The sequence below is a fragment of the Dasypus novemcinctus genome, chromosome 3, assembly GCF_030445035.2.
Source record: "Dasypus novemcinctus isolate mDasNov1 chromosome 3, mDasNov1.1.hap2, whole genome shotgun sequence".
NCBI lineage: Eukaryota > Metazoa > Chordata > Mammalia > Cingulata > Dasypodidae > Dasypus > Dasypus novemcinctus.
The window spans coordinates 168,505,693-168,529,013 of NC_080675.1; positions in this window are offsets into that span (position 1 = coordinate 168,505,693).

The following is a 23,321-nucleotide window of genomic DNA, read 5'->3' on the forward strand; positions in this document are numbered from 1 at the left end:
AGCCAGGAGGGAGTGGATACTCTCTGAAAGTGAGCACAAGGAGCAAACAGGTGGTGGACATTGCCTAATCACAGAATAGTCATGCCTTGAATATTAGCCACAACTGTAATTCAGGGCTACCATGAAAATGCACACTTGGGAAAAACCCATCTTAAAGAAGTGTTAGAAAGATTCTTCTACATCCCAAGCCTAGCCATTATCACCCATGCTGTGTGCCAGCAGTGCATGACATGTGCAAAGAATAACCCTTGCCAGGGACCCACAGAAGCCCCAGGAGTTCAAAGAATTGGCAGTGTGCCTCTCGAAGATCTAATAGCTGATTTCAGTGAAATACCATGAACCAGAAGCTACAAATACCTCCAAGTCCTAGTTTGCACCTTTTCTGGTTGGGTGGAAGCCTTCCCCACTTGGACCAAAAAGGCTGAAGAAGTGGCCAAAGTTCTCCTCAGGGAAATCATTCCTCAATATGGGCTACCCCTCTTGATTGGCTCTGATAGCAGACCTGCCTTCATCTTCAAAATCGCTCAAAAGATTGCCAAAACACTACATCTGATGAAAACTGCACACCACTTACCATCCTCAAAGCTCAGGAAAAGTAGAGCAAATGAACAATACAATAAAAACTTATATTGCCAAGATTTGCCAAGAAACTGGGTTAACATGGGTGCAAGTACTCCTGAGAGTCTTCCTCCAAGTTTGGGCCAGCCCAAGCCAAAAGCTAAGCCTAACCCCTTATGAATTCCTCTTTGGGAGCCCCCTCCTTAATCCAAAATATAGAAGAGAATTTCAGAGAAAGAGAAAACTTATCAATAACTCAACAAATGATCAGTGTAGGAAAACCCCTACAAAACCTGCATCACTGGGTCCAAGAAAGGGCCCCCATTAGCTTAAGTAGCTCCATACACCCATAGACATTACACCAGCAAGGGCCGTATAACCACCTGCTAGTTTCAGGGAATCTCCTATAACATCTGTAATGTATCCAGCCAAATAACCTACTATGACCCCAAGCCCCAAACAGTCTCCTATAAATGGGAAATAAGAGTGTTTAATTAAGACAGGAAGCTCTTGAACTCCACCCCAGTCACTAGCTGGAACCAACGAATCTCCCTCCTATTTGACACATATCAGGTTATTGACTCCAGGATACCATGGAACAGACTGGGGAGGGCTCAGCTGGGAGCAGGAACATACTCATAACAATAAGTATTTGTGTGCTCTAGAAATGAAAAGTGCAGCTCAAGGAGGGAACTTCTGGTACAAGTACACAGGTGCATACTACTGCCCCTAGTAGTCCTGTGTCACCTGGGCAACCTGGAACACGGACACAACTAAATGAACAACCGTTCTCACCAAAGGAATGGCTGTGACTAACTGCCCATGTGGTCAATATAACCCCTTAAACCTCACCATCCTGAACCCTAAATCCTTGCAGACTCAGGGAGTCCTAATCAGCCTCTGCATTAACAGTAAAGTAGTAGACCCAGAAGCCTACATCTGAGTTGGGTATTGGGAACACCCGCTCACAAGTAAAGCCCACTCTGTGTTCTACTCCTTCTATGAAGAAATGGAGAAGCCCTTTTCCATTCCACAGGTAGCAACAAACCTCAATATAAGCCTAGCTGAGGTAGTAGGGGCAGTCTTAAATATCTCCTTATGCTATGTATGTGGAGGTACTAATATGGGAGACCAATGGCCCTGGGAAGCTAGAGAATTACAGCCAACCATTTAAAGAAACTGGCCACCCGGCCATCCCCCAAGATAGTATGTGGCCCTTGCAAACTTCTGTCATAGGAAAATATTGTGCTTCAATGGTCTGCCTAAACTCCTCCATATCCATTGGAAACCTAACATGTATGGGGGAAATTTTTCAAAATTACACCACTAATACAACAGAGCCTTGGGGAACATGGAATGAATCTGACCTTATTCTCATAAACTGTACTTTCCCCAAATTAATCACAGTGTGCATTTCCACCACAAAGGGCCCCTTTACTGCCCCAAATGGTCTGTACTGGATTTGTGGAAAAGTCACATTCTGAGAACTTCCCTGAAACTGGTGTGGTACTTGTATGCTAGGTATAATAAAACCCTCCTTCTTCCTCAGTCCCTTAGCAGCAGGGAAAGAGCTAAGCCAAGCAGTATATCAAAACATAAGAGAAAAAAGGGCTGTCATTACCTGGGGAGGTGAAGAATGCCCCCCTGAGCATATAATCCAGTACAATGCACGAGCAACTTGGGCAGAGGATGGCAGGCGGGATTACTGCACACCTATCTATATGCTAAACTGATTCATCCACTTACAAGCTGTGGTAGAAATAATAACTAATGAAACTCTCATGCTCTAAACTTACTAGCTCAACAGCAAACTAAATTCAGAAACACAATCTATCAAAACGGTCTCACCCTAGACTATCTCCTGGCAGCTGAAAGGGGAGTTTGTGGAAAGTTCAATCTCTCTAATTGCTGCCTTGAACTAGACAACACTGGAAAGGTTATTGATGAAATTACAAACAAAATGGTAAAAATTGCTCATGTTCCAGTGCAGACCTGGAATGGTTGTGATCCCTTTGAAAACTCGCAGTCAATAGCAAACAATTTCAAGATCTGGTGGGAATAATTGCCTTCCTCATAGGAGGATGCACCAAACTTCCTTGTCTCCTCCCTTTCATTGTAAGCAGGATACACATCCTAATAAATGGTATAGTGAAAACACAAACAGCTGCCCATCTCATGGCTCTATATACATACCCGTGAGTCCAGAAAGACTATGAAAATAGTGATGCTGAAGCTTAATAACCTTAAGCATGCATCAAAGGGGGGAAGTAACATGGCCTGTGCATAAATTCAAACTTATTCTATATCCAAGTATGCCTGTTCCTGGAATGCCAATTAAGTGATAAAGGCTCTATAGGCTTTGGATATTCAGGGAGGATGCAAACTAAATATGTTAATTCAAGCTTATCTGGAATGTGGGGGATATGTGTTAATTCAAGACCTATCTGGTACTCAGATAAAACACTTAAAACTCTAAGAAACTAACAAAGAAAGTCCTTTTGCATAAAAGCACCATTTGACTCCCCACTCCTACATACTCTGTATACAAGGGACCCAAAAATCCTATTCAGGGCTTGGTTTTTATTAGGACAGAAGTTTGCTGAGCCTGGCCAGCTATTAATAAATCTTCCTTCTCAGATTCTCATGTCCTGACCTTCAATACCATGAACACCCAACTTCTCTCTGCTACAACAAGTTGATAAATGGTCCGTTGGAGAAAAAGATACTTATTTCAATTAAAGCATTATCATTTACTAAAGTAATGTGTAAGTTCTGATTTGAAATAAGGAATCCTGTCCATTGTACTTTCAGCAGAATGAATTTTATTGTCAAGGCTACGCTCATTTTATACATGGATGAAAAACTGAGCTTTTGGCCAGATGCAGCTAAATATTTGAATTACAAAACTCACTTGCATTTCTCTGATTCCTTGATCACCAAACAGTTGTATATTTGTTTGGTCCCCTTTTCCCTACAGAGAGAGAGAGAGCACTGATCATACCAATGTAGGTATTCTGTTTTACAAAAGTTAGATTTCTCTCCTGTATTCTACATTAATACATTAATATATTACCATTCTAATTCTTTCCATTCCCTTAAAATTCATTTCTGCACAGTCTGAGCAAGTAATTTCCATGATTCTTTTTTTCCCTTAACATTTTTAGATTCAATGTCTCAAATATTTCCATCCAGAACCAACTTTCTGGAGCAGGCATTTGTCTCTTTCATTATATTCTGGGCATAGCTGAGTGGTTACGAGTGAAGAATTTGGATTAGACAATCTGGTTTTGCCATTTCTGGTCATGTGGCCTTCAGTGAATTTTATAATCTCTATTAGACTCAGTCTGGCACTTGTGAAATAATAATAATCATAACCATGATGTAAGCCTGTTATAAAGATTAAATGAAATGATAAAGAGGTATGCCTTGCAGAATCAGTATATATTAGTTATTATCATCCTTCCTTCTTTGTAACTCAAATGACATTACAATACCATGTGGAAAACATTCTGTCATGTGAACACTATTGTGTCCCCAATGATTTTATACCCGTGAGACCTAAACTTAACTTTTGTGATTTAATCAACTTCTAGTTGTTTCACTGTCAACATTTTAAGTTTCTTGATGGTGTTAAATCTATTTTACATATAATTACTTACAAGGACATTTTAACTATGCTAACAATTTCAACTACCTCCATGCCATTTCTGAGTCATTCAGTGTGAGAAGCCTACCTGCTCCTTCAGGGAACTAGTTCCTCCCAAGCCTTCTTACATAAGGTTTGTCTAGTACAATCACAAAAAAATAGCAGGTGAGCTATCAATCATCCGAAGGCACATATTACGTACTTAAACTGGCATAATGCAGTGCAAACTACTGTGCAGAGTGAATTATACAGATACAGACCCAGGCACCTTGTACCTTCCATTCAAAGTGCTTCTCCAGGGAGAAGAACGGATCATTGCACTTTATGAGAAGGGGTGAGTTGTGGTAGGAAGATTCACTCAACGGTCAAGAGACAAACTTTCCCAGGTTTATCTTCAGTAATTCACTTTACTTCTCTGAATCTGTTTTATCATTGAAAACTGGAATTACAAAATCTGCCTGCCTCCCACAGTTCTTAAGGCTTTGAAAACTTCTGTAATGTGCCAGAACAGAGAGAGGGACATGAGTAATAATAGATAATTATAGATATTTTTCTTTTATTTCCACTCTGGGCCAGAGCACAAGCATAATCTCAAGCAAGTTAGTTAGGGATATGGGAGGAAATTACTCCCTGTTGTTTAGAGGTAACAGCTCTTGCGAGCTGAGAACAGAAAACTCATACTTCTGGGTAATTATTTTGTACTACCTGAGCAGAGATCTGAAATATAATAGATTTTATGGAAAAACTGGGATGTTTCCTTGCTGTTAGGGAGTTTGGACAAGGGAATAAGGTCTCTCTAAGAAGTAGTTCTTGGAGGACTCTCAGTATTCATTTCACGACATCTTTCAGGCTCTGGTGACAGGACCAAGTATTTATCCACCAAGAAGCTTTTAACAGGAGCAGTAAGATAAAAACCCTCTAATGGCTTCCCATGGTTCTTAGAATACAGATGAAGTTTTCATTTTATTCAACGTGTGTGTGTGCCCTATTTCCAACATCTTTTTATCCTGTATCCCCAGTTGCTGCCTGTGCTCCAGCCACATCAGCAACTTATCTAGAGTTCAAATGCATCACTCGCTCCTCCCACAAAGTGCCTTTGCAATCAATGTCCTTGCAGCCTGATCCTCTCTTTACCTCTTCGCCTGGTTAACGCCAAAGTCAGCCCATAACTTTCAGTTTAAAAGTAATTTCCTCAAGAACACATTCTCTGAGCCTCCAGACTAAATCAGATCCCATCTATAAATACTCTAGCGCACCCAGTCAGTTTTGTTGTTGTTGTTTCTCCCTGTATAACTAAAGTATTTGAAGACATGGAATTTCTGCATGATTGTTTAGCCCTGCTACCAGGAGAAAACTGAATTATGCATGGCAATTTAAATATGTTAATGCACATTTCTGTGGGTGTGAACCCATTGTAAACAAATGTTATTTTCAGTTAGGGTGTGGCCCAACTGAATGAGGTTGGGTGTTAACCTCAACCACATTGGAATTAATGGAACCCTTTAGAAGCAGAAGAAATTCAGACACAGGAAAGAGAGAGCCCCAGGGAGGAGCCAGAATCCACAAGAGGGCATGGCCATGTGAGAAAGGGTAGGAATGCAAGGCTAAAAAACCCAAGGGCTGCCAGCCTCCAGTACCAGAGTTAGATGCTTTGGGGAGAAAGCATAGCCTTGCTGATGCCTTTATTTTAGACTTCAAGGCTCAAAACTGTGGGCCAGTAAATTTCCACTTTTTAAGCTAACCCACTTGTGGTATTTGTCATAGCCACTGGGAAACTAAAACCATGCTCCATTCGTCTACAAGTCTGATGAGGGCAGAGGCAGTTTTACTCAGTGCCTAATAAAATGTCTGTAGCAACTCAATTATAACTGCTGAATGAGTGAAGGAATAACTGAGTGAGCAAAGGATCCTCATATTTTAAAATTATAAAATATTTTTCCTTTTATCAGCTATATGTAATAAATATTGAAAATTTCAAAAATATAGAAGGATCAAAAGGTAAAAATATTTTTAAATATTTTAATGAATAATTTATTATAATATTTACTAACATTTAGTATGCTACTTATCATTTATTAATATATTAACAATGTATTATTTCATTTATTATAATCCCTTCCAGTAATATGTAAGTGGGCATATATAGTACATAAGTATGTGTGTGTATATGTTAATTTTGGATTACTGGGCAGATACTATTCATAAGCTTGTTTTTTAAAATTAGGAATATAATGGAAAATTTTCAAGTCTTTAAATGTTCTTTACTCAAATAATTTTAATGCCAAAATAGCATTGTGTTTGTTTTTTTTGTCAAGCATACTAATTTATTTAACTAACAGTTTTTTTGTTGGCATTTAGAATGTTTTAAAATTTTTATTACAAACACTGCTGGAATAAACAGTGGCTTTGCTCATTTTTACAAGCCATTTTTAAAAGATATATTTCCAATTATCTGGTAATTATGTGGTATAAAAATTTGCCACATTATACCAAATTGTTTTTAAAAGGAAAATATTCCAAACCTCTCAGACTAGCGAGGTTTTGAATATCTAGTCCTACACATCTCACCAGTACTATTTATTTTCTCCTTTTTAAGGTTTTTCAAGTTGATAGACACAATTTATATTTTATTTACTTTATATTTTTTATTGCAAATAGGGTTGAAGTTAAACGTATCTATGTGTATGTATGGGTGTGTGTGTATATATATATATATGCAAGATGCTTGTCATTTTTCTTAGTGATTATAATTGTCTTTATATATATTAAATATACTTATACTACATTTACAATATTGTACATTTTCTCAATTTTCTTGTGTCTCTTAAATTTGATTTATTTGCTTGTATAGTGATAAATTGTAATATAGTGAAAACTGTATCTCCTTTCATTATTTTCCTCAGCTATTTTATGGAAAGTGTATATGTATATGTGCATGTTTTACATATTAAAGATTTCATATTTCTCTTGCTATAAGGTATGAGGCAAGGAGGTAACTTATTTTTTCAAATAAATTTCCAGTTTTTCCTTCAAAATCACTTAGCAATGTATTCCTTTCTTTTCTTCATATGCCACTCTTAACACATAGAAACTCATATATACATATATGAACTATCTATATATAGATAGATACATATGGCTTTGGCATTGGATCTTATATGACATTTCAAAGATCTAGTATTGTTGTTGTGGAGAGAGAGAAGTTGGGTGCATGCTGTATTGAAGGCCAGGACAGGAGAAGCTGAGAAGGAAGATTTATTATGACCAGCCATACTCCGTTGACTCTTGTCCTAATAAAAACCAAGATCTGAATAGGATTTTTGGGTTCCTTTCATACAGAGGATATAGGAAAGGGGAGTCAAACAGTGCTTATATGCAAAAGGACCTTTTGTTAGTTTCTTAGAGTTTCAAGTGTTTTATCTGAGTGCTATATAGGTTTTGAATTAACACTCTCCAGGTAAGCTTGAATTAACACATATAGCTTGTACACACAGCCCAGGTTATTTCTGAAGAAACACACAGACCATATCATTCCCCCCTTTGATGCCAACTTAACTTGGTAAGATTTGGCATCACTATTGTTGGAGTTATGAGGTGGGCAGCCATTTGTTGTTTTGATTACCCCACCTATTAATTCCCAGTGAGCACCTACACATAAAGTTTTGGGTAACATCCAGGGTTTTTTCTTGTTCCCAGAAGTTTTTGTTCTGGATAACAGAATCTTGGGGGTGGGGGTTTTCCAGCAGCCATCTTGGAAGTTACTGATGTTCATGTGGACTTTCTGCCAGGTTCTAGGTCCATCTATTAATTTTTTATTTTATTAGCTTGCTTTATTTTCCCTTTAGAGAGCTTACACTTTTAATCTTAAAGGGGTGCTGAAGGGAGATGATCTTTTTTCTGTAGCTACTTCCTGCTGGCCATGGACTGTAGTCCCTACCTGACAAGGTGTAAAAACTGTTATTTTATTTTGACTGGAGGAAGATGGATTTGGCATTCTGTATGAAGCTGGATGAAGTTTTCACATGGCTAACAAGATGCCCATTCTGAGAGAAACAAACTTATTTTGAATTTTTGGGAATACATGGTTCTTTTAAGAGGACACTGGATCACAGAAGTAGAAAAGTTTAGGTGCCTGCAAAGATGGCACTTTTTAAAAGTTGGTGGGGAACAATACATACATACATATATACATATATATATATATATACATATATATATATATATATATATATATATATATATATATATATATATATAAGCTATTCTGTGCTGTTGGTTAACCCCAGAGAGAAATTGTAATAGACAATGGGATTAGACATAAGTCATTAGTATTAGTTTTTATGGTAGAGGAGAGAAATGAGAAGAGGCATTTCTCTTTTCAGTTAAGCCAAAGGAGATGAAAAGAGGAAAGGTTTTTAAAGGGAAGTCTGGTTTTTTGTTTGTTTGTTTGTTTTAGCAATAGGCATTTGGACTAGAGTTAAAGGAAACAGTTGATTTTGATCTAGACATTACTGAGCTTTGGTTCTTTGATGATGCATCCCAGGTTGTCCAATGACTCGCACTCGTATGTTTCATCAGGTACTTCTGGTGAACTGACACTGTTGGGTAGCTGATTTTATTCAGGATTAGTAAATCAAGCTGGACATTCCTTTTAGCTTTAATAGCTGTGGGAGTGATCAGAACTACAGAGTAGTTCTGATTTTATATTTTGGCTTTAATTGAGCAGCTTCTGATAATTATTTTTTGACTGTTTTTACCAGACTTTGTTTTTTTAAAAAAACTCTTTTGGCTAAGCTGGTTAGAGCATTTTTCCCCAGATGAGTGCCTTGGTGAAGTTTAGGAAGGATTTTTTTTACTGCACTGCTCTTGGCAGATAGATCTGAGCATTTTTAATAAGTCATCCATGAGTTTCTAGGATGAACTTTTAGCTAGCTGCCCTGGTTTGTTTACCCTGGGTACACTGTGGAACTTTAGGTTCTAGTACAGGTGCTGGAATAAGGAGTAGGAGGGAAACCTGGGTTAAGAGTTTGATATACCCTTATTTGCACCTCCTGGGTTTTTAGTAATTGAGCCTGTAATTAATTAATCAACAACCTGAAAGCAATTGGTGGCCCTGGGCTCAAGTACATCCTTCACCTAGTATGGGGAAAAGGTGATGAGAGGTTGCCCCTAAGTTAATTTGGTGGCTTTTTAATTAAAAGGGTTGTTGACCCCATTGCTCTCAGGTAAGGTGGCCACTTTTTATTTTATAGACATGTTTATTAACTATTCAGAAAATTAAGTTCATCAGGACCTTTAACATGTTTAATGTTTTTCTGTATATGATTTACTAGAAGCATTACCATAGTTATCAGACATATATCTAGAAGAGGATTTAGGTACAGTATTTAATACTAATTAATGTTTTACTCAAATGTATAAGTTTTTCTTGAGCTGCAATTAAGTTTCAGGTTTGCAGGTTATTTTTCCATAGGAGCAAGCTATAGTGTCAATTGTGTTTAAGTTGTACTTACAGTATTCTGGTATTTACTGCTCCACTTCATATGTTCTTCATCGATGCTGCAACACTGTTGATTCTAGAGAGAAACTAGGGAGTTGATCTTACCGGCCTGGTGCATAGTATTCTCTGGCACTATGAAACAATGCCAGTTTGGAAATGATATTTATTGTACATTTGGTTGTACTTAACCACTGTTGGCTGCTGCAGGTGTTTGAAACTACAAAGTAGTTCCCATCCACTTCAGAAGCATGATCAGAAATGTAGTAGATACTTTTATTGTTTTAGGGGTCAGTCAACAAACTAGCCAATAACTCATATGGAGATATACCCAGCATGTATTGAACACCTGGTTTGAATACACAAGAGATTTTGACAATGTTGAAGTTTATCTCTTGATTTTCAAAACTTTTTAAACATTTTAATGCAATGTATTATATATTCAATGAATTTTTAGTACTTTGCTTTTTATTTTTAAATTTTTACCATGAAGACGTTAATTTCACAGTATTTTATTTTAGCAGTAGAGGAAAAAATCATTTTTTTCTATTTTTAAAATGAAAGCTGAAGACTTGTAATGGAATAAGGTAACTTTTTACTACCGCCACTTGAGTATGCACATTGAGGTGACTTCTAGACAGGTTTTATTGTTACAAAGTTATCTTTTGCCATTAATACCAATTTAGATTTCTAATTAATAATGGCTTTTTAGAGCTAGCCGTGTAAATGCTTTAATTTGGAAGATGCTCTCACAAACCTTTCATTATTAAACACAGTTACATAGACCGGTTAATTTACTTTAAATTATAATTGGCAACTGATGGATTTTACTTTATGCATTTAGGAGAGGGGAGATTTACATTTTTAAAAATTTAATTTCATTAAACACAAATTTACACCCTTTATTACTTTAACGATTTAAGATATACAATACTAACCTATTAACCTGGTATCTTACAAAACAAAGAGGTAATACTTAAGAAACAAAGAATGTTGTTTTAGAACCATAAGCAGAAGCAAGGAGTGAGCCCAGCTTGGTAGTAAGCATAAGCAAAAGCAAACTCAGTTTATGATTACCATCACAATACTTGAAGTCTAGGGGTAGGTGAAATTAGTTATAAAATAACTATAATTAAAGGTAAACTTAAGTTATAATTACTCTTACTATAGTAAGCACTAAATAGACTTGGAGTAGTCATAAACAAAAGTAAATTTGTTTAAGATTACTATTACAATAGTTGAAATTTAAGCTATTTACTCCACTGTAATAATTTCAGTTATTAGATTTATATATATATATAAAGGTACTTATACAATAATTTTAATTTTTAGTTTCTAGAAAGTTTTAAATTAATAAAATTAATTTGTGTACCTTTATTAATTAAGCAATTAAAATAATTTTAATAGTAGCAATTCTGTGCAGTTTTCCCACCTTTTTAAGCAATTAAATAAATTTCACTTGTGAGTTATGCTTTAAATTTACTAGCAAGACAGTACTGGCATTCAAAGACTCATTTCCATGTTCCCTTTCCAGGTCATCCAGCTTGTAGCAGGTGAAATCTAAATTTGATTTTCTAGGCATAAGCAAACTGAGAAAGTTAAATAGATTTTAAAGTTAAACACAAAATTAAGCACAGATTAAAACAAAAGAATTTTATTCCTTTAGTATTCTAAGGAGGCCTCTGATTTTAATTGACGGCACATGAGGTTTTTCTTGGGGGCTATCTGATTCCAGATATCAGATGAATGACCCCAAGCTGACTGGGAGACCTGAGCAGTGGCCCTAAATCAAAGCACCTGAGAATTCTGTTCCAGGAGCTATTTGGCTGCTTTCTGAATGGATGGGCCTGAGGAATGGGGGCCATTAAGTGATTAGAAGTTAATTGTTCTAGCTAACAGAGTTTGGGGCCTAGGGCAATATATTCCTGGTAGACAAAGTCATTTTATTTTCACAGTTTCAAAAAGATTCTAAAGCATTCTGACACATAACCTGCAAAAAGAAATTCAGTAGCAAGAAGTAGAAAGGTAAAACATTGGTGAAGATAAATTATGCAAGGGTATCCTGGACTGTGACTGCCCTGGGTAAAGGAACTTCCACTGCATTCATTTTGGCTCTGCCCAGTGCCTTCCTACTTCATTTTCCCAGGTAGCTGGGTGTGGTTAGATAGGAATGTGGCTTGCAAAGGCATGGACCCACCAGGAGGGGTAAGCCCTCAGCTCTCTGCCATTGCTATGCACCTCCCTAGGGGAGAGGGTGGGAGAAGGCAATGGCAGGCAAGCCCTAGAACAAAGAATGGCTTCTAAAATGGCTTGAAGAAAGACTGTACTTTCAGAGATCATTTCTATAGTTCATTAAAATGGCTTGAAGAAGCTTTGCAGGACCCGGCACTCTCCTGGGGGGACCTCTGTCTTGGAAGGGCCATGATTTAAGCCACTATTCTATGACCCAGTCATCCTGACTGGGGCCAGATTTAACAAGCCTGGGCATGTGGTATGAACACAGATGCAGAGAATTCCTGAGCCCCAGCAAATGGTGAGAGCAACATGCATGAGGGCAGGAATGAGTTCAGAAGTAAGAGAGTGGAGCACACGCATGTTCAGACTATGCTGTCTGCTTCACAAACTATAATTATTCTACTCCTTTGTTAATGGCAGGGGAGGGGCTCCAGCTCAACCAAAGTTCACCATTTTATACAATTTACTACTACCATCTGGAGGCATGAAAATATAAACTGGCATCAAATAAACACAGACAGAAACACAAAGCCCATCAATTTGACTCATAGTTTTCATTTTTCTGTATGACCATTTTTGAGTTACAGCTTGTTATTTATTGTAACTTTAGTGAGGAGGAACTTTTAACACCAAACTTTCAATAGGACTTTTTGCCTACCCTTGCTGTTTACAAAACAAGCCCATTTGCATTCCAGCCCCAAAACAAAGATTTATTTCTGGCTAAACCTTTCCACTGTTTAACTAATATTCAGACCAAGCTTTATTACAAAAACCAATCCATTTTTCTGTAACCAAGATTTTCCAAATCCAGACCAATTTTTCAGCATGCATTAGGACTTAACCCCATCAACATCCTTTTTCACTATAATCAAATTTTCACTATCTTAGAGAAGGTGGAACCAGAACCAGATGCTAACCCGCAGTTAGCTAAGCTTAAATATCAGGGTTTTTCCTTTTCTTTCAGACCTGGAGAAGATGGCTTCCCCCCAAATTTTTGAAGATACCGGGGTCTTCTTTGGGAGCTGATCAGGTTTCCCTTCTAACATTTAAAGTTACGTTTTCCTGACACTATGCCCCCCAGGGGACCTTACTGTTCGATGTGTAGAGTTATTTTTTGCTTCACTCTCAGGGTCTCTTTTTTGTTATTTCTAAAAGATTTATTTAATTTATTTCTCTCCTCCCCTGCCTTGTTGTCTGCTCTCTTGCATCCATTTGCTGTGTGTTCTTCTGTGATTGCTTGCATTCTTGGCAGCACTGGGAATCTGTGTCTCTTTTTGTTGTGTCATCTTACTGTGTCAGCTCTCCACGTGCGTGGCACCACTCCTGGGCAGGCTGCACTTTTTATTCTGCATGGGGTGGTTCTCCTTGCAGGGCACACTCCTTGTGCATAGGGCTCCCCTATGTGGGTGATACCCTGCATGGTATGGCACTCCTTGTGCACAGCAGTTCTGCATGTGGGCCAAGTCACCACACAGGCCAGAAGGCCCTGAGTTTGAACCCTGGATCTCCTATATGGTAGTTGGATGCTCTATTAGTTGAGACACATCTGCTTCCCTCAGGTTCTCTTTTGACGCCTCCAGTGCCTCCAGTTTTTCCAGAAGGGCTCTGGTGGAGTCCACAGCCTTTTTCTGGACTAAAGGAGTCCAGGGGTGCCCAGGGCTGGGGTTCACCCAAGCCCTCCCAGCTTCCTGAGAGATGTCCAGGAAGGGCAATCAACTGCTGCTGTGTCTGACCCTCTCACTGTATCCCAGATGAGCCCCTAGATATTGTGGAGAGAGAGAAGTCAGGTGTACACAGTATAGAAGGCCAGGACCAGAGGAGCTGAGAAGGAAGATTTATTATGACTGGCCAGACTCGACAGACTCCTGTCCTAATAAAAACTGAGCCCTGAATAGGATTTTTGGGTTCCTTTTATACAGAGGATGTAGGAGTGCAGAGTCAAATGGTGCTTATATGCAAAAGGACCTTTTGTTAGTTTCTTAGAGTTTCAAGTGTTTTATCTGAGTATTAGATAGGTTTTGAATCTACACATACTCTCCAGGTAAGCTTGAATTAACACACTTAGCTTACACACATAGCCCAGGTCATTTATGAAGGAACACACAGCCACCCTCCCAGGCCATATCATTCTAATACCAGAAAACTCTTTTTATTAATGAAATTTTATAATGTGCTGTGATATATGATAAGCTCTTTCTACTTTCTACTTTTTTAAAGCTGTTTTTTTCCTTCTTACTATTTTCCTGCATTCATTTTTAAAAATTATTTATTTTTTAAAAATTTTAGATTATATAAATGTTACATTAAAAATATAGGGGTTTCCCCACCTACCTCCCCCTTTCACATTTTCCCCTATTATTAAATTTTACACGAGTGTAGTACATTTGTTACAATTGATAAACACATATTGAAGCATTGCCACTAACCATGGATTATAGTTTACATTACAGTTTATACTCTGTCCCACACAATTTTGTAAGTTATGACAAAATATATAATGTCTGTATCCATCATTGCAACATCATGCAGGACATTTCTGATAACCCAAAAAAGTGCCCATGTTACAATTATTTTTCCCTCTCCTTCCCCTCAGAACCTCCAGTGGCAACTACCTCCATATCAATGATACAAGTTCTTCCATTGCTAGAATAACAATAAGTCGATAGTAGAATAATAGTAAGTCTACTTTAGTCCATTGTTCATCCCCAGTCTTGAGAATTTTGGGATGGTGATGCCACTCTGCCTTGAACTGAGAAGAGACTTTGATCCCATAAGGCTGATGGATGGGACTCTCTTGCTTGAAGTTGTAGATGCTCTTGGTCCCTTGGTATGGTGGTTGTCCATCATCTCCTACTTGTTAGTTGTCCTGAATGAGTCCAATAAAGAGAAGAGCAGGTGTTGCAAGTCTTTTGAGATTCTGGGCCCAGCTGGCAGGTGGGCAGCCAAAGATTTAAGTCTCTTGGACTTGTACTTACCAACTCTAGTACTAATTATAGGTTCAAATAGAAGGGACGGTAGAGCCATGTATAGGGAAACCACAACCGAGTCCAGCTCTATCACTCTGGGAAGCATAAATTCCAAAGTAAGACCCAATGGCAAGGCACCAAACTCCTGAGCTATCCGCCCTGCCTATAGTGTCTGGATGGCTCTAGAGCTCTCAGGAGCTCCACTATTTGAGGCAATATTTACTGTGTAAGTTACTGAGATCCTTCTGAGATGTGCATAAGCATGACTTTCCAACTCCTTTTGAAATATCTGAGCCATAAGATCTCATTTATATTTACCATTTCCCCTTTATGTTCAAGGTCTTTTTCCAGGTGCATTGCTAGTTGGGGGAAGGTAGTGCATTTATATGCTGAGTTTGGCTTAGAGAGAGGCCACATTTGAGCAAAAGAAGGCTCTTAAGAGGTAACTCTTAGGCAATATATAATATTAGGCTAAATTTCAATTCCAAAAGAGTAGGTTCATGAGTACAATCATCTATATCAGTGGCCTGGCACAATAGTCCATCCTCTTTCACTAGGCACCACCCCTGTACTTGGGGGATTCTCACTGTCACATTAGAGAATGTAGAAGAACTCCCCAGTATGGGAATTCAGTGTTCTTGGGGTTATTGTGTGGAACTCCACCTACAGTGACAATGCCCCATGAACACCTGAACACATTCATATGCCTTAGAGGCATGACCCAGATGAACCCCCTCCCAAGCATCCACCCATCACTGACACCCATGCCAATGCTCCTCCCTGCATACTTGTGACACTTCTGTGATCCAAAACCTCTCAAAAGATGAACTCAAGAAAATAACCAAATAAAAATAATATGAAAATGAAATAATGATAGTTTTAAAAATAACATAAAATGCAAAATATTAACTTTTTTAATAATTAAAAATAAGATCTTTTAGACATTATTTCTTTCATCCCTGTAAGATCTGTTGTCTTGTGTATACAGTGACATTTTCTTCCATATATTGCCCCAGTGTCTTATTTTTTTTATTTTCTCAAAGAAACTTTATGTTACAGAAAAGTCACAGAGAATCAAGTGGATTTCCATATACCCAATGCCCTTCCCGTTTTCCCCTCTCCCCTATTAATAACATTTTACATATGAATGGTATATTTGTTTTATACAAATAATGCAGCATTGCTACTAACAATAGTAAATGGTTTACATTATGATTTACATTTTGTACCATTTGCTTTTATAAATTTTGACAAAATTTAAAATGGCTTGTATCCATTATTGTGAGATCATGTAGAACAATTCTAATGTCCTATGTTCCATCTACTTTATTCTTCCTTCCCCGTCCCCTGTGACCTATGGTAACCATTAAATTTCACTTTTTAAAGAGTAAGATTCATAGTTACTTGCAATAATATTGAGGGCTTGACATATTGGTCTGTTTTATTTTATTAGGCACTGCATATATTCTCAAAAGACTCTTGCCCCTCTATGTGAGACCATAGCATGACTCCTGAGAATTGGAGTTTAATATTTCCTTGTTTATTGTGTGGGTCTCCAGTCACTGATATAACACACTATGACAGATGAACACTTAAATATTCCATAGACACCTGCCCCAGGGTGCACCCTGTCCTGTATGCACCACCCCACATCCAACATCCTAAACCAGTAATCCTCCCCCTCCATATTTGCCAAAAGAATATTCCCAATATTGTAGACCTGGAAATCCCCAGAGTTCACCTGCTTCTTCCCCCAGACCTCCCTCCTATTCCATGGGTAGTGCAACCCAAACCCCCAATCCTACCACCCTAGCACTGCTAACCCACTAGCATCACTGCACTACTGTCATGCCAGTCCAGTGCACAATTACACACTTCCACCTTTTCATAGATTTTACCATTATGGGTATTGGCTCACAATCCTTTATTCCCTCTCTGTTTCCTGTAAGCCTGTCTTCTAGTCTCTAGCTCTGTGAATCTGCATAATTGCTTAATTCCTATTGGTGAGGTCATGTAGTATTTGTCCTTTAGAGACTGTCTTCCTTCACTCAATATAAGGCCGTCAAGATTCATCCATGTTATTCTGTGGGTTGATACTGCATTCCATCTTAGAGCTGAGTAACATTCCATTGTATGTATATACTACAGTTTGCTAATCCGTTCATCTGTTCATGGATATTTGGGTTACCTCCAACTTTTGGCAATGGTGAATAATACCACTATAATACCACTATGTCCATATATCTGTTCATATCCCTCCTTTCAATTCTTCTGGATATATACCAAGTAGTGGGATTGCTGGATCATATGACGGTCCTATAGTTAGCTTTCTGAGGAACTGCCAAACTGTCTTCCACAATAGTTGCACTATTCTGCATTTCCACCATCAGTGGATGTGTTCCCTTTACTCCATATCCTCTCCAACACTTATAGTCCTCTGGTTTTTTTAATAGCTGTCAGTCTAATGGGTATAAGATGATGTCTCATTGTAGTTTTAATCTGCATTTCCCAAATAGCTAGAGATGTTGAGCACCTTCTCATGTGCTTTTTTGCCATTTATATTTTTTCCTTCAGAGAAGTGTCTGTTCAAATCACTTGCCTATTTTTTAAATGAGTTTTCTTTTTATTTTTGAGATGTACAATTTCTTTATATATGCTGAATATTAGGCCCATATTGGATAAATGGTTACCAAATATCTTCTCCCATTGAGTAGGTTGCCTTTTCATGCCAACTACTTTCATGACAACTCCTTTGTAGTGCAAACATTTTTAATTTTCAGGAGGCCCCATTTATCTCTTTTTTCTTTTCTTGCTTGTGCTTTGGATATAAAGATTATGGAACTGTTTCCTACTACAACATCTTGTAGATCCCTCCCTACATTCTCTTCCAGGAGATTGTTGGTCTTGGCTCTTATATTTATATTGTTGATCCATCTTGGGTTAATTTTTTTATAGGGCATGAGATGGTAATCCTCTCTCATTCTTTTGGGTATGGATATCCAATTTTCCAAGTACCATCTGTTGAAGAGACCATTATCTCCCAGTTGAGTGGGCTTGGTGGCCTTGTCGAATATCAGTTGACCATACATGTGTGAGGTTCAATATCAGAACTCTCAGTTCTGTTCCATTGGTCAGTATATAGGTCCTTGTGCCAATACCATGCAGTTTTGATCACTGTAGCTTTGTAGCATGTTTTAAAGACAGGTAGTGTGATTCCTCCAATTTCATTTATCTTTTTCAATATGTCTATGGCTTTTTGGTGCCCCTTGCCCTTCCAAATAAATTTCATAGTTAGCTTTTCCATTTCATTAAAAATTGCTGTGATAATTTTTATTGGGACATTAAACCTGTAAATCTGTTTGGGTATAGTAGACATCTTAATGATGTTTAATCTTCCTATCCATGAACAGGAAATATTCTTCCATTTATATAGGTCTTCTCTGATTTCCTTTAACAATATTGTGTAGTTTTCTGTGTGCAAATCCTTTACATTTTAGTTAACTTTATTAATAGGTATATGGTTATTTTAGGTGCTATTATAAAATGAATTTTTTTCTTGATTTCTTCCTCAGAGTTCTCATTATTGGCGTACAGAAATGTTACTGATTTTTGCATGTTGATTTATATCCTGCCACTTTGCTGAACTAATTTATATGCTCTAGAAGCTTTGTTGTAGATTTCTGAGGGCTTTTTATATAAAATATCATGTCATCTGCAAATAGTGAAATTTTTGCTTCCTCTTTTCCAATTTGGGTGAGTTTTATATCTTTCTCTTTTTTTTAAAAAGATTTATTTTTATTATTTATTTCTCTCCCCTTCCACCCCACCCCCCACTCCAGTTATCTGTTCTCTGTGTCCATTTGCTGTGTGTTCTTCTTTTTGTCCACTTCTGTTGTTGTGAGTGGCATGGGAATCTGTGTTTCTTTTTGTTGTGTCATCTTGTTGTGTCAACTCTCCGTGTGTGCGGCACCATTCCTGGGCAGGCTGCACTTTCTTTCATGCTAGGTGGCTCTCCTTACATGGTGCACTCCTTGCACGTTGAGCTCCCCTATGTGGGGGGCACCCTTGCGTAGCACAGCATTCCTTGTGCGTATCAGCACTGCATGTGCACCAGCTCCACATGGGTCAAGGAGGCCTGGGGTTTGAACTGTGGACCTCCCATATGGCAGGCAAATGCCCTATCTATTGGGCTAAGTCTGCTTCCCCCTTATATCTTTTTCTTACCTAAGTGCTTGTGCACTGTTGAACACACTGTTAAATAAGAGTGGTGACTGTGGCCACCCTTGTCTTGTTCCAGATCTTAGAAGGAATGCTTTTAGCATTTCAATATTAAATATGATGTTAGCTGTGGGTTTATCAAATGTACCCTTTATCATGTTGAAGAAGTTTCCTTCTATTCCTATCTTCAAAGTTTTTTTCAGAAAATGATGCTGTATTTTGTCAAATGCTATTTCTGCATCAATAGATCATGTGATTTTATTTTTTTTAACCAGTTAATGTGGTGTATTACACTGATTGATTTTCTTATGCTGAATCATCCTTGCACACAGGGGATGAAACACACTTGGTCATGGTGTGTAATTTATTTGATGTGTTGTTGAGTATGATTAGTAAGCTTTTTTTTTTTTTAAAGAATTTTAGCATCCAGGTTCATTAGAGAGATTGGTATACAGTTTTCCTTTCTTGTGGTGTCTTTGTTTGGCTTTGGTATGAGAGTGGTGTTGGCATTAAAGAATGAGTTAGGCAATGTTCCCTCCACTTCTATTCATTGGAAGAATTTAAGCAGGATTGGTTATTTCATTCTGGAATGTTTGGTAGAATTCACCTGTGAAGCCATCTGGTCCTGGGCTCTTTTCAGTTGGGAGGTTTTTGATAACAAATTCAATCTCATTATTTGTGAATGGTCTTTTGAGTTCATCTATTTTTTCTTTTGTCAATGGAAGCTGCTTGTGTGTTTCTAGGAATTTGTCCATTTCATCTAAGTTATCCATCTTGTTGGCATATGATTTTTCAAAGTATCCTTTTATGATAATCTTTATTTCTGTGGAGTCAGGGGTGATATTCCCTTCCTCATTTCTTATTTTAAGTACTTGCATCTTGTCCCTTTTTTTCTTTGTTAGTCTAGCTATGGGTTTGTCAATTTTATTAGACTTGTCCAAGAATCGGATTTTGGTTTTGTTAATTTTTCTAGTGCTTTCTCATTTTTTATTTCATTTTGCTCTCTCTAATCTTTGTTAATTCCTTTTTTCTCCTTGTTTTGGGATTAGTTTGTTGTTTTTTCTAATTCTCCCAGGTGTGCAGTTACGTCTTCAAATTTAGCTCTTTCTTCTTTTTTAATACAGGCATTTATTTTTTTTTACATTTATTTATTTATTTATTTATTTATTTATTTATTTATTTATTTATTTTATTTATTTCTCTCCCCTTCCTCCCCACCCCGGTTGTCTGTTCTCTGTGTCTATTTGCTGCATATTCTTTGTCTGCTTCTGTTGTTGTCAGCGGCATGGGAATCTGTGTTTCTTTTTGTTGTGTCATCTTGTTGTGTCAGCTCTCCATGTGTGCGGCACCATTCCTGGGCAGGCTGAACTTTCTTTCGTGCTGGGCGGCTCTCCTTACTGGGTGCACTCCTTGAGCTTGGGGCTCCCCTACATGGGGGACACCCCTGCATGGCATGGCACTCCTTGCGTGCATCAGTGCTGTGCATGGGCCAGCTCCACACAGGTCAAGGAGGCCCGGGGTTTGAACCGCGGACCTCCCATGTCATAGACGGATGCCCTAACCACTGGACCAAGTCTGCCGCCAATATAGGCATTTATGACTATAAATTTCCCTCTCAACACTGCTTTTGCTGCATCCCATAGGTTTTGATACATTGTGTTGTCATTTTCATTCATATCAAGGTAGTTACTGATTTCTTTTGCAATTTCCTCCTTGACCCACTATTGTCTAAGAGTGTGTTGTTTAACTTCCATATCTTTATTCCTAATCTGCTTCCTACCCCTTACTGATTTCCAGCTTCATTGTGGTCAGAGAAATTATTTTGTATAATTTCAATTTTTCTGAATTCATTGAGAATTGTTTTGTGCCCTAGCATGTGGTTGATCCTGGAGAATGATCCATGTACTCTTGAGAAGAATGTATAACCTGCCATATTTAGGTGTAATGTTCTGTATATGTCTATCAGATCCAAATCCTCTAAAGTATTTTTCAAGGTCTTTATATCTTTATTGATTCTCTGTTAAGATGTTCTGTCTAATGGTGATAATGATATATTAAAGTCCTCCACTATAATTCTAGAGGCATCTATTTCTCCACTTAGTTTTTCCAGTGTTTGCCTCATACTTTGAAGGACCCTGGTTAGGTGCATAAATGTGTATGATTATTCTTTCTTCTTGATAGATTACCCTTTTTATTAATATATAGTGTCCTTCTTTGTCTCTTACAATAGTTTTGCATTTAAAAGTCTATTTTGTCTGATATTAGTATAGCTACTCTCACCCTCTTTTGGTTATTATTTGCATTAAAATTGCTTTCCAATCATTCACTTTAAACCTCCTTTCATTCCTGGGTCTACAGTGACTTTCTTGTAGACAGCATATAAATGGGTCATATTTCTTTATCCAGTTTGCCAATCTGTGTCTCTTGATTGGTGAGTTTAATCCATTAACATTCAATGTTATTACCCTCAAGGAATTTCTTACATTAGCCATATTTTCTTTAGGCTTATATTTGTTATATCCTATTTTTTGTTTCTCTTTTTATCCTTTAGTTATTGTTACCAATAATCTTTACTACAATCCCCTCCAACCCTCTCTCTCCTGTTTTTTCCTTTCAACCTGCAGAACTCCTATTAGTGTTTCTTTTTTTTCCCTATACCTTCCTCCCTCCCTGCTGTTTGTTTGCTGTCTGTGTCCATTCACTGTGTGATCTTCTGTGTCTATTCTCTTTTTGTCTTCTCTTCTCATTTTCTCCTTTAAGATTCACTGGGATTTGATCCTGGAGGCCTTCACTATGGAGAGAGGTTCCCTGTCATTTGTGCCACCTCAGTTCCTGGTTTCTTTTGCATCTTACCTTGACTCTCCCTTTCCTCTCTCTTTTGTTGCATCATCATCTTGCTACGTGGCTTGCCACATGGGCCTGTCTTGCCACGTGGGCACATCTTTACTAGGAGGCCCCAGGGATTGAACCTGGTTCCTCCCATATGGTAGATGGGAACCCAATTACTTGAGCCACATCTGCTTTCCTCATTTGTATTTCTTGAAGGGCAGGTTTCTTCTGACAAACTCAGTTTCTGTTCTTCTTGAATATTTTGAACTCTCCCTCATTTTTTGAATGCCAACCCTGCTGGGTACAGAATTCCTGGCTAGAATTTTTTTCTTTTAGCACCTTATCTATGTCATACCACTGCCTTCTTGCCTCCATGATTTCAGATGAGAAGTTAGCACTTAATCTTATCGAGCTTCCCTTGTATGTGATGGATCTTTTTTTCTCTTGCTCCTTTCAGTATTCTTTCTTTGTCTTAATCATTGGACAATTTGATGAGTATATGTCTTGGGGTAAACCTGTTAAGATTTATACTGTTTGAGGTGTGCTGCACTTCCTGGACATATACATCTTGTACCTCAAAACAGTTGGGAAATTTCAACCATTACTTCTTCCAACACTCCTGCCATCTTTGCCTTCTTTTCTCCCTTTGGGATGCCTATAATGCACATATTTGTGCAATTTGTGTAGTCACTCACATACCTAAGTTCCTATTGGATTTTTTTCTCTTTTTATCTATTTGTTCTGGATCTTTTTGATTTCAGATGTACTGCCTTCATCATCACTAATTCTTTTCTCTGCCTGTTCAAATCTGCTCTTATGTGCTTCAAGTGTGTTTTTGATTTTGCATTGTGTCTTTCATCACCATCATATCCATTTTCTTTTTATGTATATTTACAATTTCTTCAGTAGGTTCCCCCATTGTCTTCTTTTTAAAAAAATTTTAAAAGATACTTAGATTCCATAAATGTTACATGAAAAATATAGAGGATTCCCATTTGCCTTGCTTCTTGCACCTTCCATGTTTTCACACACTTACAACTTTATTCATTAGTGTAATGTTCATTGCAATTGTTGAACACATTTTGGAGCATTGCCACTAAACATGGCTTATAGTTTACATTGTAGTTTACACTCTCTCCCATACAATTCTGTAGGTCTTGGCAAGATGGCTTATATCTATCATTGCAATGTCATTCAGGGCAATTCCCAAGTCTCCAAAATGCCCCAATATTACACCAGTATTTCCCTCTCCCTGCCTTCAGAACCTCCAGCAGCCCCAGCTTACACAGCAATATGTTTTCTTCCATTGGTAGAATCATAATAAGTCTATAGTAGAGTACCAGTAAGTCTACTCTAGTCCATATTTTATTTC